This window comes from Silene latifolia, chromosome 1 (assembly GCF_048544455.1).
Source record: "Silene latifolia isolate original U9 population chromosome 1, ASM4854445v1, whole genome shotgun sequence".
NCBI classification, from domain to species: Eukaryota; Viridiplantae; Streptophyta; class Magnoliopsida; order Caryophyllales; family Caryophyllaceae; genus Silene; species Silene latifolia.
In genome coordinates, this window is record NC_133526.1 from 129411854 (window position 1) to 129424076 (window position 12223).

The following is a 12223-nucleotide window of genomic DNA, read 5'->3' on the forward strand; positions in this document are numbered from 1 at the left end:
TCCTTATACCTGAGTGGTCCTGGTAAGGCACTTGGAGTATGGGGGTGTCACATGAGCGACTTATATCTGGAGGAGTATGGTACTCTAATAGTACCACTTAGTGATAATTGGCGTTTGCAAGATGTCGTGGGTTCTATTGTGCAATGGCCTGAAGCATTCATTAGTGTTGACATCTCCAGGGTAGTTATGCTAAAGCTAACGCATTTTATATAATGAACGCCTTTAAATTTATTAGGGTAACCTTATCTAACATATAGTAAGTATTTCAATTTTTACAATTGCAGGAGTTACACGAAGCCATTACGGCTGAATTAGGACTACTACGTCAACACCCAAAGTCACTGATTCGACTGCCTCTCCACCCAAAATTCAAGAGGTAGTAATAATTTGAAAAAGAGATTGTGAGTTTTTCCTTCTTTTTTTGGTTATTATATATGACGTCTCGTGTAATGTATATATATTTTTTTTTCTAAATTGTAGACCGAGTTTAAATCAGACGACGTACATTATAAGCCATCTACTTTTGCTGCACACAACCCTTCTGTTCCTCTTAAAGCTAAATATCAGAGCGATGATTTTAAGCAAAAATTGAATACTCCAACGCTCATAGCTTTGCACCAGCTGGCTGAAAGGAAGGTAGCTACCGAGTCTGTAATTATTATTGAGATCGAAGAGGATGTTGTGGGCGAAGGTACAGTTGTTATAATGGATGGGGATTCACTGTGTCAGTTTCTCGACCTTGACGAGTTAGATGTTATGCACATTTTAATTTGGATGAAGTAAGTTCATTAATAAAACTTGTCATTTGGTTTTACGAATAGTGATGTTTATTTAAATCATCAATGAAAATAACATTCTTCGTTCCATTTGACGTAATAGGTACCTGTGTACACACATCGCTGAGGGGAACTACATTTCTCATGACTACGGATTCTTGTCACCTGAAGTGTTCTCTCAAAAGGTGCTTGGATACACATACGGAGATCACATCGATAAAATTGCTCAACGATTGAGGACGCCCAAAAGCCTATAGTTTGCCCCATACAATGAGAATCGGTATGTATAGTACTTTATTATAATGAATCACGATTCTATTTATTTATTAACACGCTTACATGCATGTATATGAACTAATAGTTCAATTTTCAATATTTCATAGCAAGCATTGGCTGCTAACGACAATCAATGTGAGAAAAAGCATAGTGTACTGGATTGACTCTTGCGGACATAATCCCAATGAGAAACTTGTACAGATGATAACTGAGTAAGTTTACAACCGTACATTATTGTAATGTCATTTGTTATTGTATGACCTTTGAAGACTAGGCTCCTTTTATTGTCCCATCAATATTACTGAGCCAAATGCTAATTATAATTTCCTGTATATATTTATGAATTAGTGTGTTTCGAGCAATTGGAGCATCAAGTCCAACTATTGTCCGGATAGTAGTAAGTGTATTCTTAATAATTACTCCTATCATTTAATCTATGTTTATGTGAGAGGTTGATCTAATTTAACTTATTTGTATGTGATTTATATAATAGTATCCTCTACAACCAGACAACAAACAATGCGCCTTTTTCTGTTGTCGGTCCATGTGGGAGATTATCACCCGAAAGTAAATCAACATAGAATCACCGGTTAGTGTGTTTTAATAACTATTTCAAACGTAACTTGGGTTTAATTCTGTGTAATATTCCACTTATTCTGTCTATTTTGATTTGTAGTTCCCACCTTCAATCAACAACAAAGACCCAACCTATTCGAAAGAAGACATCGCCGACATGAGAAATAAGTGGGCCACTTATTTTCTTTCATTAATGGATGGTCAATAGTCCGCTCAATATGTATGTGTGTATATAGAGCCATGTGTATTTAGTTTTGGTCACCTTATTTATAATATTTTGATGATGGGTTGAATAGAACAATCTGTGTAATATTATAATGATGCAGGATTGAATTTTTGCAATGCGCAGCTTCTGAAATGCTATTTTGCAGTAGCATTTCAAATGAACTACTCTCGCAAAAATTAGCATTTCAAAGAAATTTCTTTGAACCTGCTAAAACAATTTTTTTAAAAAACTATTTATAAATTTGATTACGGTTAAAAATAAAACCGTGGTCAATAAATATATTGACAACGGTCGCATTTAAATAGAAATCCGTTGACATATTCATCCATAATGCTACGGCCAAAAATATAATATAACGAAATAAAACCGTTGTCGAATTCACGACATTTAAAACGGTTTAATAAGCATAAACCGTTGTTATATTTAATATTTTACAACGGTTTTGTTTTAGTAAAATCGTTGTCATAGGTTTTCGTAGATCATTCCAACTAATACTACCACGGTTTCAATATTATAGACAACGGTTTTTTAACCGTTCTTAATATTTTATTACGGTTATTTGAACCCGTTATTTACATTTCATAACGGTTCCGCCTTTTTAACGACCGTGGTCACAAAATAACAACGGTCGATGTAATAACGGTTCCGTGTTTTGTATTACAACGGTATATCACCTTATCTAACCGTTGTTGCACCTATTATTTGGCGTAGTGAAAGGAAGAGCATTCAAGCATATCAAAGGTTTGTTGACACCAATTACGAGGAAACATCATGGCAAGAATAAAAGGAAACACTCAAGCATCAAAATCCCAAAATCTATCAAAAAGACAAAAAGTTCTAGCATCCAAGGCATTGGTGGTAGTGGAACAATCTAGAGAGTAAGCAAGGGAGCCTATTGAGGCCATTGATAAGGTTGCTACTATAAAACCGGAGGTCGAACAACTCAAGGACTATCCGGATGTAACTTTTCTTTCTAATGAGCATAGAATTGCATTCGAATCCCTTGCGAAAAACAAAGTCATTGCTACCAAGTTTATTTGCCAAGATACTTTAAAGAAGTTGGGAGTGCTTGATCAAACAAGAGCATTCTACGAGTCTATGGGCCTATCTACATTATTTGAGATGAATGAATTGCCTTACCCCTCCCTTAATTTGGAGTTCATTAGTTCTTTGAGGGAGTATAAGATAGAGACTCGAAGATATGTTGAATTTTGGCTTGAGAACTAAAGTAGGCAAATGATTAAGGATCATTTCGGGAAGGTATTTGGACTTCATGACCATTGGGACTTCTTTAAGAAACCTCTCAATTTTGATGCCAAACCCCTATGGAAGGCAATTGTCGGGAGAAAATTGACCACATTTATGGAATGCAATGGCTTGTATATCCACCATCCGGGTATTTGGTATTGGCATAGGTCCATATCCAACACCTTGATCGTGAGAAAAGAAGCAAACCACATGACCGAACTTGACCTTGCCTACTTGGAATCTAAAATAAATGTCCATGGGAAGTCAAAGAATGATTATAATATTCTCCAATTATTGTTGGAGAGGTGGTTGGACATCAAAGAAGGAAAAGAAAAGACGGCTTTTATTGTTAATGGTGGCTTGATAACAAAGTTGGCCAAACACTTTAACCCAAATTTCAATGAAAATAAAGCTTACAAGCCGGTTAAAGGTGGTCATCTCCTTGATATGAACACATTGATTCACAAATTCCATTGGGTGAGACATGACAACTCCACCCTGGGACATGAATGGATAATCAATGGAGCCGACTTTATTGTCTTGCCAAGAAAAATTTGCCGCATTTCCACCGAAACAACTATCTTATCCCCGTCTCCAAACTTGCCAAGACCATCATCAACGAGCAACAAAATCCAATTGAAGAGCCCTCCTTCATTGTTATACCGCCTTATCCCTTTGCTTTTCAAGAATTCACAACCAATGACCCAAATGTTGTGGAAGGCAATGATTATTTGACCAAGTTAATGAAGCATATCCATAGAGAAGCTTACAAGGATCGGGTGAATGCCTATTATGCCCAATATCCACCACTCTATCATCTTGCTAGGGAAGGACTTCTTGACCCTAAGAGTCCTTTTCCGGATTGGGTGGATAAGAAGGTATTCTTTCCTCAAGCTTCTCAAGATGAAGAAAGGGATGTCCGGGTTACTAGGAGTGAGGAGAATGTTGATGATGAGTATGGGGAAAGTAGTGAAGCAAGTAATGATGACAATGAGCAAAGTTCAAGTGAAGAAGATGATGGTGATGCCTCCGGATCATTGGAGAATGATGATGATGATATCACAATGAGTGATAGTTGATGGTTGAACAAGCATGAAGGAGGACGGCGCAATACCATTGTGAGTCTCCTACCCCTCCTTTTGCTTTGTTTTTTATCTCATGATTACTTAACTTGTATAACATGTAGTTTAGAGCATTTAGAGAGTCATTCTTGGAGTCTTTGATGGCTAAGAGTTTTTGAGTCCTAGCAACATCAAAGGACTCACACCTCGGCAACATTGAGGTGACTATTTTTTTTTGCTCCCACCATAAAGAATCCATAAATGACAAATCACTTTTCATGCATTGCATTGCATGCCTTATGAATAAATTCCCTAATTTTGCACTAGAAATAGTGTTTAGTTTGGTTTAGTGAAGTTCATTCATAAGCAGCCCGAGTTAATTCAAATTAGCTCTCCAACCTAATCGAAAGCATGCATCATATAGCATAGTTTAGTTTGCATCATATGTTATATATATCATGTAGTGTGCATTTAGTATAGAACTCATGCATTTCATATAGCTTCATACATTTGCATTTGCATTTATTTCCTGTCGTTTTGTCCATTGAGGGAAATGTCTATACTAGTGTGGCGATGGAAAATTCTAACATCTAACCTTTATTTCAAAAAATGATAAAAATTTAAAAATTCCAAAAACATGTTCTTCCTTTGTAGCATAGAATTGTATATACTTCTTTGTTTGTCACTCTTATCACATGGAGGCGACTACGCCACATTTGAAGCACAAGGAATAAAGAAGACCGCATGGTATGATCTTTCCAAATCTCGTTGTCCCTTCTTATATGTTAATGACAATGTGGCTACTTTTTTATTGATGCGGTATGAACCTATGTGATATTAAGAGTTGTATTTAGTTTATATGGCATAATAGTTGATAGAAGAATATGCATTAGAGTTTTATATATGTTAGCTGCATCATGGCATGTAGTTGCATGTTAGAAAATTTTGTGAAAATGCCTAATTGGGAAGCTTGACAAGTGTATATAAGGCCTTTGTAGATAATTTTTCTCCTTGAGACTTTGTTTGCTAGAATACCTTCAAGATACCCTAGGATGTGTCATACTAGTATCTTTTGTCCCATGGTTTAAGGCCTAGTCAAGGGTTTGCATGTGTCATCTATCCAACCTTATAATGTGATATGGACTTGATTCACTTATCTAGGGGACCTTGATTGACTTGGTGGTTTGGCAACCCAAAAATACTTTTCATTAATAAGTTTGAAGTGCTCATTTCAAAAGTTTTGTGTTGTGGAATCGTTTTTAATCGCCAAAGAGACCTCAAATGTTTTGAATTAATGAATTGCCGAGAAATTTGATAGAGGAGTACCACTTCAATGTGCTTTGGTGAGGGATCCATTGAATTGGGCCCTCACATGGTTGTGAATTCGACCGCCCAAAGACAAAGTGACTATCACCCCAAGAGCTATTGTCTAGAGGTTAATCGGTTGCCTAATAAGCGATTGGCGAAAGAAAAGGACACTAGCAAATGAGGGACAAACCCCATCTTAAAGTTTTAAAATGTAAAATGCGGAAGTTGAAATGAGGCCAAATTTTGAAAATTAGTCAAATCCACTACTTTTTTTTTTAATTGACTTGAGCACTTCATTCCCAAAAACCTTTTTGTTATGCCACCTTGTTGAGCTTGGGATGATCCTTGGCCTTTACACTTGTATGCAATCCTAGATTTCTCATGTCATATGCCACTAACATCATAAGGATCATGCTTCCACCACATCCGATCGCCCTTAACGAAAGCATTTAGAAATTGTGAATGAAAGTAGCCTAGTTTAACACGACTTGGAGGTGACTTGTTTGTATCCTCTTGGACTTAGTAACTTGGAGAACTAATATTTATGATGGAATGTGTACCCTTAAATTGCTTCCCTTTCAGATGATTTCCGCCACTTAGATGAGGAAAGTGGCTATTCTTTTGTAGATGCATCCTTTAATTTGTTTATGTGCTTAATGTAAGGTGCATCGAAGTTTTGGCAAGCCCCACCTTGCCTTACAAGAAGGCATCTTACCTCATAGATGTCTTGTTTTGAGTTGAAGGGGCGGAGTGAGACCCGCTAATTGTCTCACATAGGGTTTGTTATTAGAATAGTATAAATAAAGGTCATAGTTTTAGTCACCTCTTTACTCGGGACGAGCAAAGGTTCGGTTTAGGGATATTTGATGTGACTCGTATTTATGCACATTTAGTCCCCTAACTACCCTCGTTCCTATGCTTTCTAGCATACATTAGAGTCGTTTCTTATCTTTAGCTTCCTATTTTGCATATTCAATGAGGTTGTGTGCCCTTGGTAGGAGAGGAGTACTAGCCTTGCTTATATGGAGTAAAACGGAGCTAAATTGATCGCATCTAACGACCAAGCAACAAAGAGGAGACTAATACTAACAGCCGAAGTCAATAAAACAAGTAAACGGGCAATGATGAAGGACCCCCACGACCCATGAAGGTTCCCCACGAGTTAGGAGACGGCCAAATGAAGAAGAAGCAAAACTGCCCTTCACGACGGGCGTCCTCAAGCTCAGCCCGAGCGTCCCCAAAGCAGGACAGGCGTCCTTCAATGCAGGATGAGCGTCTATCAAGAGAAATTCGTGCGTCCCATGCCAGGACTTCCAAGGCGTTGGACTTCATTTAAGGGAGTTAATCGTCATTTAAGCCCTTAGTTAACCTAATACTTGTACTTAGTATAAATACTCCTTTATAATAGAATATTAGCAAATAGATGAGGGAGATATTAGAGATTAATTAGAAATCTATTAGCTTAATTACACTTTAATCCTTCCTTAATTATTGTTCAAGAATTCTTAAATCTAATTGGGTAATTGAAGACTATTTGGGTTTATTGGAGAATTTACAACTCTTCATTATCAATCAAGTTTTCTTCTATTATTCTTTCTTTCCATTTGTTCATCTTAAAGATTGGTACAATTTCTTTACTCCTTACTTAATTATTGCCCTTTGCTTTACTCTTCCATCATGTTTATACTTGTTAAGATGATTGACATCATTGTTAACATGTCTTCCATGATAGTGAGTGAGTAGTTCCCTAACTAGGGTTAGTGGGGGATTAGGGGAGTTAATCATGGGGTAGATCTTTACTTAATAAGTTCATATAAATGCTTGCTTGTTGTAATTTCAACTTATGCACATGTTATACTAGATGAAATGCTTGATTGACAACCTAGCATGATTCTCTTATCCCTTTAACAAGACTTGTAAGACATAAACCAACTCAAGGCTTGTTAGACAATGCATATAGTTGAATAGGGAGGACTAAGTCGATGTAGGCGTTGTAAAGTCTTGATCGACTCGGATCCGAGACCTAAAACTCTCTAGAGATTGTAAGATATAAACTAACTCGATTCCATTACAACAATAAATTGCTTGCATCTATATAACTTATTTATCACATCATGATTCCCCTATAAACCCATGACACCCTAGTGCCTTTAATCAATTGTTTACACCCTCATTTACTTATCTTGCTTTGCTTTCCATTTTTTTACATTTCCTTTGTTAAGTAGTTTAGATGACATTCTCAACTCAAACCAAATTTTGACACTTAAGACATAACTACTTGCATTTGATAGCTTGGTTCAATACCCGTCCCTTAGGATCCGACCTCTACATACCGCTATACTAAGAGTAGTTTGTTGAGATTATAAATATTATTTATGATTGGGAGAATAGACGACACATACTCGACCGATCACCGAGTGTGGCGGTTTTGCGGTTGTTCGTCAGCACTGGTGGGCACCGTGACTGGGTAGGTTAAGGTGGTGGTCACGGTGGTGATATGGAAGGAGGGCTGCCGTGGCTAGACCTTGGTGAAGGGGGTTGTTTAAGGTTGGTTAAGACGGGTTATGGGTGGTGGTGTGTCATATTATTATTACATTGTTAAACCATGTGTATGGGGGATTCGGGTTGGCTAAGTCGGGTTTAATTCCACTTGACTTAAAGTAATTAATTAAGGTATAACTTATATAATTGATTTATAATTAGTTTAATTTATTATATGAATTAATTAGTAATTACAAATTATTATTCATGTTAGGTGACGGATTTACGGAAGAATACTTTGAGTCTATTTATAGGATTGCTTGCTTTTATTGGATTGCTGAAGAGGTAGGAATATCCTACTGAACCTTGTGTTATGTCCTTATATGACGGAGTTATGTCTGAGATATGTTTTATAAATAATTATGGTTAAGAGTATTATATTAAATGTTAAGATGGATGTCACTGTTATTTATACTATTGCTATTATAATTGATAAGTCATACGAATATTGTGATGAGTTGTGCATAGGGGGAGAGATGATATTGCCAATTGTGCATAACAAGAGAGTTGTTACTGCCAAATGTGTATAGTACGGTGGGTACTACTGCCAGTTGAGCATGGTATGAGAGTACCACTGCCAGTTGAGTTGAGCATGGCACGGTGTTAAGGGGGTTGTGCTACTGCCATTTAAATCGTTGAGTTAGTTACGGTATGGTTGGATGAGTTGGCAATGACTGGATATCAGTTGGTTGTGTTTTATATTGAATAATTATTGTTGTTTAGTTTATTCTTACTCAACCTCGTGGTTGACAGTGTATTCGTGAACACCTGTGATGAACCGTAACTGGGGAGCAGACTTGGCAGGTACTTGAGACTACTTGGCTAGGAGCTTGGGAGGCGTGTGAGGATATGGACTGGACGACTTAGCTTTAGCTCACTATTTAGTTACTTATGACCACTAATTGTCTTTTAATTCTGCTACAAGATTGTATTTATTTATTTTGAGAAGAAATAAAATGTATACGATATTTGAGTTAAAGTTATTTAAATTGCCTTGGTTTGCTAAACTCCTTTATTCACTACCTCGGACCTTCCGAGATGGTAACAGTCTCACTTATCTAGAAAGGCCTAGTTAAGGCTCTTAGATAAATGAGGGTGTTACACAAGCACAAGGAAAGGAAGCACCCACGCCAAAATCACCTCCTCCAGATGGATCATTAGGATCTTGCCAATGGGGACAAGGACCGGGGTTGCACGAAGCGAAGTAGGCTTCCATCTTGTCGAACTTTTCCTTCATTTCCCACGTTTGTTGAACCCTTTAGGCATTTCCTTTCCTTTCTTCATCAAGTTGTGCTTGTAAGACACTTACGATTCCCGGCTCATAGGTTTGCTTGGACTTTGAAGAACTTCTTACTTTTGGCGCCTTGTAGAAAACTCCATGAGCTTCTCCGATTCCATACACCGACCCCTTTTTGTACCCCTCAACCAAGTCAAACCAAATATCATTGTCGGGCCTTTTGGGGTTGTTCTCTTTTTCAAGCAAATAAGCATCCTACAAAAAAAAACAACGCAAATAGAATTAAAGGTTATTGTTATATAAAAATTTTCCTACAAAAATCTCATTAAGGAAAACTGACTAATTTGAAACTTGCATATAATTTCTTGTCTTTCACCTTAGTCCAATGCCTATTACCCTTGCCGTCAATCTTGGTATGCGTGTCTAAGAAGAGCTCCGGAGCAGTCATCTCTACCTTATCTTTTTTCTTCCCCTTCTAAAAAACAAATAAGGCATAAATTCGGGGTTATTACGGTTACAATATTTTAATAATAATCTAAGGTGTTGTTATTAGACTTACTCCAAAAACACGGTACAAGAAAAAACGAGATCCCCCGTAGTGAGTAGCCTCAATAATGCCATCTTTCTTTCCTCCCCTTTTGTTGAGTGAAGTTTGTGCCGACTTGGCCTTAAATTTGGGGGTTGAACGTTTCTTCATTAGACCCTCATATGCTTCACCTACAACTTAAATAAGTTTTAGAAAAATAAAATGGTCAAGAAAATTATAACTAAATACAAGTAATCAAAACAAGAAAATACTATATACCTTTCATATGTTCGGGCTCCTTTTTTTCTCCTCACAGTCTAATAGATGTTGTCCCTATATCTTTTATTACAAATATCATTGTACCTTTGATGGATTACATGCTCCAATCCCGACGGCCACTCAAAGGATTTCTACAAAAGATTATTATTAATATTATTTGTCGAACCAATAATTGAAATTAGAATAAATTAACAAATTAAATATATACAAAAACATACCCGAAAGATGTTGAACCAATCCTCTTTTTGTTGGGGCGTAGCGTCACTCTAAAAAATAGGAGCAAGCCCCATCATCTTCTGTTTCATACTAGCCGAACAACCTCGTACAACCACTTTATTGTTAAACCTGAAATACAATATGTTAAGTACAAGTATCTATTTATATTAAATAAAGTGTCTTAGTAGTAACATTAAATAACAAAGTAACATTAAATAACAAAGTAACATTAAGATAACTAGGATATTGATATATATCTTACCAAAGACCCGCCAGATCAAGTATCATCTTCCCATCCTGAGTCCAGTGGATCTCATGTCCCTGATCTGATGAGTCATCCTCATTGGTCGATTCCTCGACCGACGGCTGCTCAACCTCCGTCTCCTCATCCTCTAAAAAAGACGTACTACGAGCCTGACTAACAACGCCTCGCTGTCTACCTCGACCTGCGCGATCTCCTGCCATCTACAATTACAATTACAGAAAAAAAATGTTAAAAAGTGTAGTTAGTAACATAAAACATAATTATAATATAATAAGAACATAATATAAAAAATATACCAATTAAATTAATACTAATCCTTATCGTCCTCTTCATCAGTTTCATCCTCATCCTCATCCTCATTTTCATCCTCATTATCATCATAATCATCATCATCATCATCATCATCATCATCATCATCATCATCATCATCATCATTATCATTATCATCATCATCATCATCATCATCATCATCATCATTATCACCGTCATCATTATCCACTTCCTCCTCCCTCTCCTCCAACTCTATATCTTCTCCATTCTGTTTCTCCTCTTCCTCATCTTCCAACTCTTCACCCTCTTCGTTCTCATTCTCGTAACTGATTTTTTCAATTGGAGGCAAAATTGTTCTATTTAATACTACTTCTTATTGGAAAAAAGAGGTATTAATTTTTGATCTTGCCTTTGTTTTAAAGACTGCGCACCATTACTTTTGATTTCTATCATTCCTCGTGCTTGGATAAGAAGAGAAATACACTTGATGAGCCTGATGTGCGAGTTTAAATGGGTCATACTTAGAATATGGTCGAGTATGATTCACTTCTACGAGTTTGTAACGTGCATGGACTCTCGTTCCAGCCACGAAATAATCCTTCCATTCACACTTGAATAAGACAGTTTTATAAGCATGGTCTGAAAGTTTCTTAAAACCCCTATTAAACTTATTTAATAGATTTTATAAATTAGTCATAAATTTATCTCTTGGATCTAGTTGCATGCAAAATGAAATTATACAAAATAAGAAGATTAAGAAGGAAAAACAATTCTCCTTACATTGTTGTATGGTTCGAAATAGGGCACCACAAGAGACTCCTTCTCTTGTAGATCTTGAGCTATTAGTAAAAGGATGATCCTCCAAAATCTTCAAGTATTCATTGTGGAATACCTCCTCTTAGTTGCACCAAGACTATCCCTTAATACTACAAGTATTATTAACTAGATAATAAGAGTAGTGAACCTTAAATTTTAATCTAATAAAATTACTACACACTTAGTAATATATTTGTGATATTAGATCTAAGAACAAATTTTATTACATAAACTAATTTATGTATTTTTGGACAGAATCGAGAGAAAAGAAGAGAGATAAGCATCAAAAGATCACCACCTTATAAAATGAGAACATATTCTTCTATATATTGGGGGGTGGCCGGTTTTTACCCTTAAAATAGAGCCATGCAATTGCTTTTTGTCTTCTCAAAACAATAGCTAGTGAATAGGTGTGTAAGGTGGTCATCATGATGTCTATTTTTATTATTTAAAAAACAGAACCATCAAAGCCCACTTACCACCCATAAAACCGGTTTTTACACATAAAATGGACCTCCATTTTATCTTTGTAATTTATCATTTGTAATTTGTGTGACATATGACATGTAACATGTCATTAGACATAATAATCCATATTTAAC